Source organism: Trichosurus vulpecula, chromosome X (assembly GCF_011100635.1).
Source record: "Trichosurus vulpecula isolate mTriVul1 chromosome X, mTriVul1.pri, whole genome shotgun sequence".
NCBI lineage: Eukaryota > Metazoa > Chordata > Mammalia > Diprotodontia > Phalangeridae > Trichosurus > Trichosurus vulpecula.
The window spans coordinates 59741614-59747194 of NC_050582.1; the positions used below are offsets into that span (position 1 = coordinate 59741614).

At 43.7% G+C, this 5581-nt stretch overlaps 1 long non-coding RNA gene across 1 annotated transcript; it reads right to left on the bottom strand.

Annotated features, from left to right (window-relative positions):
* Positions 1 to 551: 551 nt before the first annotated feature.
* LOC118832638 lies at positions 552 to 2769 on the bottom strand. Its single transcript, XR_005009224.1, has 3 exons — positions 2696 to 2769; positions 2123 to 2309; positions 552 to 970 (listed from the first exon to the last, which is right to left on the bottom strand). It is a non-coding gene; the product is annotated as an uncharacterized LOC118832638 (long non-coding RNA).
* Between the last annotated feature and the right edge of the window lie 2812 nt (positions 2770 to 5581).

Below are 5581 nucleotides of genomic sequence, written 5' to 3' on the forward strand. Positions count from 1 at the left end.
CGTGTGTATGGAGAAATCAAGGATAATTGTTCATACGCTGCCTGGCTGCTAAATGCCTTGTCACAGGCTCTTGTGATGCCACGGCTATCAGTGGGATTTGGAGACTTACCTTTTCAGCCAAATGAGAACACTTCTACTACTTACTTCACCTGCTGGGAGGGAAAAGTTAGTGAAAGAAAGCAGAAACATCCCTAACAAACTCATCACCTGTTGAGTTGAATAAAGTAAGGATTTTTCCAATTTCTTTTTAGCACAATCTTCAATAGCCCCTGCCACAGATATCGACAATTCACATTTATTAAACACTGACTATGCAGATAGCCCCTACTATGTGCCAGGCACTGTCCAGGCTAAGCGTTTTACAAACATCCCATGTGACCCTGACAACAATCCTAGGATGCAGGTGCTGTTCTGTTATTTTACCCATTTTACAGTGGAGGAAACTGAGGCAAAATGAAGTTAGGTGACTTGCCCAGGGTCACAAGCTAGCAAGCATCTGATGCCCCCCCAATCAATCTGCTGCACCTTCTAGCTCCCCCCCAACTATGTGCCAGGCAATGAGATAAGTGATGAGATTACAAATTCAAAAAAGAAACCAACCCTGCCCGTCAGGAGCTTATACTGTAACTGGGGGAGACGTGTACATATTTATCAGTTTAACAGGTTTGCAATTTGCAATTTCCTCACCATCCATTTTTCTGATGCACTTCCTTGCAGTCCAATGCTACTTTTTCTCTCAAGGCCAAGCCTGGAGTTTATGAAGTTGTTTATTGTATTCTCCCTGATACAGCACACAACCCCTGTCTAGGGTTCAAGCTCTAAACAGAGATTTCAAGTTACTGTGACCCTACCTTCATGAGGCAATATTGAACACTAGCTTTTTCACTGTCATTCCATGAGAAGTTTCTGCAAAACTTTGCAGTCGGGCAAAGTTTAATTGTCATTCTGGAGACACTGTTAGCTGTAATGGCTGAGGAAAGGAAGAAAAATGATTAAGAAATTATTAACTAAGAGCACTGGGTTCAACCTTTATCTTACAAAAAAACACAAAGAGGAATTCTTGAGAAAAGACTTTAATTGGGATCCCAAAAGAAAAGAATGGTGGGATTATGTGTCCAGAATTGACAAGTCTGAAGTTGTAATGACGGTTAAAATGACTTTGGCTATATTTCTCACAGCTGTTATATTGTAAATAATGATTTCTATCTTTGTTTTACTCCTTGACACATTCTTAGAAAAAGGTAAAAAACAACATCAAAAACCTCAGTGTTTATTTAAGCTTAGTAAATCAGCAGGCTTGAAAAAACCTTTATGGAAAAAGATCTTTCTCAAATTTAGTAAACAAAAATATTTAACGAGTAAGGGTAGGGACAGGGAGCTAAATGTTTACTTGATGGGGAAGATGCTGCAATTTTAGTAATTAATTTGAAAGCATCAGAACATAGTCCTTTGCTACTTTAAAACTTGTGATGAGAATAAATGAAGAAAATAAACTAGTAACAGGTATGGAGAGAATGATCACCTCATCTAGTCAGTGATGTTCTGGTAAAGGTTTAACAACCAGCTCTCCAGGAACCAAACACACTTTGAAGTTTAACCTGTATTGATTAACAGTTGACCTTAAATTCCTGAGTCTATACAACCAACAAAACAACAAACCAAGCCCTGATTTGTAGTATTTCCTAATTCCCAAGGGGTAAATGCTCACACTGAAAATTGACAGTCAGGTGACTGAAGAGGTACCTGTAGCACATCTATGCTCAGCATATACATCAATACATCTTCAGCCTCTATTGTATCTCTTTCCCCTAATGCATGCCCTTCTACCCCCATGCCTTCCCTCCTCACTCACATAGCTCAGCATCATAAGCCCAGCAGAATTCTGAGCCCTCAAAATGCCTTCGGTTGTTTTCATTTCCTGAATAAGAGCCAATTCAGCCATTTAAGCAGAGCAAGCATTGTCTTTAAGGGAAGAAAACTAACCCTGATAAAAGATAAAAAGCCACACGGGCCTGAAGATAAATGTCTAGCTTCACCATCTCTGCTTCTACACCATAGTGCTCTTGCAATACAGATCACCACCGAGACTCCCACAGCATTTTGCATTTTGCAATTTCCTCACCATCCATTTTCTGGTGCACTTCCTTGCAGTCCAGTGCTACCTTTTGTCTCAAGGCAACAGATTACTGAAGGAGGACACTTTCCCCACCGTGTTGCCGGGGCATTTTCTTTTCCTTTCCAGGCCAAGTGAGTTTGTTCCCGTGACGGGGCATTTACGGCCTAGCCATCCAGAGGCCCCGTCATCACATCTGCAGCGGACAGAGGCAGAGGAATGGACAGTCTGCTTCCGGAAGGTCAGTCTGGCAGCCCTAGCTCCCGTCAGCCTCTTGGCTCTCTTTTCTAGGCCGCTGCGGTCAGGTAGCTTTCCAAAGCAGGCCTGGGGTGTTGGGGAGGGGAAGATGAAGGGAAAGAGGAAGGGCAGGGAAAGGACAGGAGCAGGGAAAGGGGCAGAGCTGGTGCGAGAACCTCGGGCCCCTCGGCTGTGCAAGCAGCTTGCGGGGCAGGAGGGAGCCGGCCTTCCCTATCCTCCCCCGGGCCGAAGGCTGAGTGAGGCCCTGCCTCTCCTTCTCCCCCTCCACCCGCAGCTGCTCCTCCTTCCTTTCCAACTCAAAGGCAGCTCCAGGAAATGCTTTACCTTTCCAGCCACCAGGTTCCTCCACCAGGCCCACAGCCTAATGGCGAAACGGCAAGTCAGGAGGCCTGAGAAACACGCAGGAAACGGAAGCAACTCCAGCAGGAAACAGGATGTGAGGAGACAGAAGTACATGACCAGAAACGGAAGTGGGCAGATGCCCTCAGTCAGCGGAAATGGTAATGGGGTTTGCTACAGGAAACAGGAAGTAATGGCTGGGGTTAGGTATTTTGAGGGCGCGGCCTGAGTCTGCAGGAGTGTAATAAGTACCTTTTGCTCCACAGGCTAGGACTGGCAGGACCCTCCCCCTCACCTGACAGGCAGACTCCCATAGCTCTAAGAAGGGGAGTGGAGGCAAGGGGGAGGGGAAAGGGGAATTGAGGAAACAGTCCTGAAGCCTGAGGTTTGAGTTGGAAGCAGCGTGCACACCTTACCCCGCCCCCCCCCCACTCACACATACTCCCACTTATGTACACACGAACCCCTACTGCTCTCTCTCTCTCTCTCTCTCTCTCTCACACACACACACACACACACACACACACACACACTCACTTTGAATTGTCTTGCCTTTATTTACAGCTGCAGTGGATAGTGTGCTAGGCTTGGAGTCAGGAAGAGGCATCTTGTGTTCAAATCTGGCCTCAGATGCTTGTTTGCTAGCTATGTGATCCTGAGCAAGTCACTTTATACTGTTTGCCTCGGTTTCCTCATCTGTAAATTGAGCTGGAGAACAACATGACAAACCACTACAGTATCTTTGTCAAGAAAACCCCAAATGGGGTCATAAAGAATCGGACCTGACTGATAACAACTGCAGCTAGATGGTTCAGTGAATAGAGCTGTGTGACATAGTGAGAGAATAAAGTGTGAAGACTTCACAGGGTATATGTGTGTGTGTATGTGTGTGTGTGTGTGTGTGTATGTATGTATGTATGTATTTATATCTAAAATGTTTGAGAATCAATATTTAGAGAAGAGGGAACTGGGATAAATTTGGGTCTGTGGGAATCTGATTATTTAGCCTTTAGGAATGTCTTTCTCCCCCTTCTTCTTTAGATTTATATATGTCACCTCAGCTGTGAATGGAATACAAGATTGTGAAAGCTTCCCTATGAATAACTCATGCAAGGCAATATTCAAATAGAGATAGTACAAATTTAGTTAGGATGTGAACCTCACCAGGCCTAAGTTTTGTTTTCCTGTAAATCATATGATTTCTGGGAAACCAGATGATATTCCCCTCTCCCCCTCCCCTAGCCTACTTACAAATGGCCATCTTAGCATTAAAGTTTTCCTATAAGGTAATTCTGTAGTTTCTGTGCTTGTATTGGTAAAAACTTACTCCTGGTTAGATCGTGAGGCCACTCGTCTCCGCAAATGGGGACAGGGGTCCAGACTCTGGTGTGGGATTTCTTAGGATTGTTTGTACAAGGGTATATATCTCCCTGCTTGCCTTCCCCCCCCCCCCACCTTGCCTCTCCTTTCTTCACTGCTATCTCCGCCCTGGTAGTGAGAGATGCCCAATTCTCGAGACTTGATCAAATAAAGCTTCTGGTTTTTTTTCTACCTTGAGAAACCGAGACATCTCTGTTTTTTTTTTAACTTGAGCCAGTGGTCTTTTGTCCCACACAGAGCACTGGAATCAGGAAACCCCAAGTTCAAATTTGTCCTCAGACGCTTACTAGCTGCTTGACCCTGGGCATATCACTTATCCTCTGTTTGCCTTAATCCACTGGAGAAAGAATGGCATGCCACTCCTGTGTCTTTGCCAAGAAAACCCCATGGATAGTATGGTCTGTGGAGTCACAAGGAGCTGGACATGGCTAAAAGACAATTCCTTCCTAGCAAGAAAAAAAAAAGGAGTTTTCTTCAGGGCCTAAAGGTACTGTTCTCTCTCTGGAGGTGGATAGCATTTTTTAAGAGTCCTTTGGTATTGTCTTGATCATTGTATTGATCAGAGTAGCCAAGTCTTGCACAGTTGACCATCATTACAACTTTACTGTTACTCTATACATTAATCTCCTGGTTCTTCTCACTTCACTATGCATCAGTTCATATAGTTATTGACATGTTTTCTTGAAAGCACCCCTTTAGTCATTTCCTATAGAAAATAGTTGTTCTTCATGAGCACATGGACCATAGCATGCCAGGCTATTCTGTCCTCCACTGTCTCCGAAAGTCTGTCTGACCTTGTTAACAGTGTTGCTCCCCTGACACTATTTATCTTATTTTTGCCATCCCCTTTTCCTTTTGCCTTCATGCTTTCCCAACAGCAGGATCTTTTCCAATGAGTGGCCAAAGAATTTAAGCTTCACCTTTAGTATTTGACTTTACAGTAAATAGTTTGAGTTGCTTTCTTGAAGTATTGACTCATTTGATCTCCTTGCTATCCAAGGGACTTTCAAAAGTCTTTTCCATAACCACAATTTGAAAGCATTGATTCTGCAGGATTTGGCTTTCCTTAAAGTCCAACTCTCACAGCCATGCATTACTACTAGGAAAATCGCAACTTTGACTGTACGAACCCTTGCTGGCAAGGTGATGTGTCTGCTTTTTAGTATGCTGTCCAGATTTGCCATAGCTTTCCTTTCATGGAACATCTTTTAATTTCATGGTTGCAGACACCATTTACAGTGACCTTTGAGTCCAAGAATATAAATCCTTACACTGCTTCCATTTCTTCTCCCTCTATTTGCCAGGAAGTAATGGGACTATATGCCAAGGTCTTAGTTGTTTTTTACATTAAGCTTCAAGTCAGCTTTTATATACTCTCTTCTTTCATGCACATCAAGACACTTCCTAATTCTTCACTTTCTGCATGTCTGAAATTGTTGATATTTCTCCCAGCAACCTTCTTTCTGGCTTTTGATTAATCCAGACTGGTGT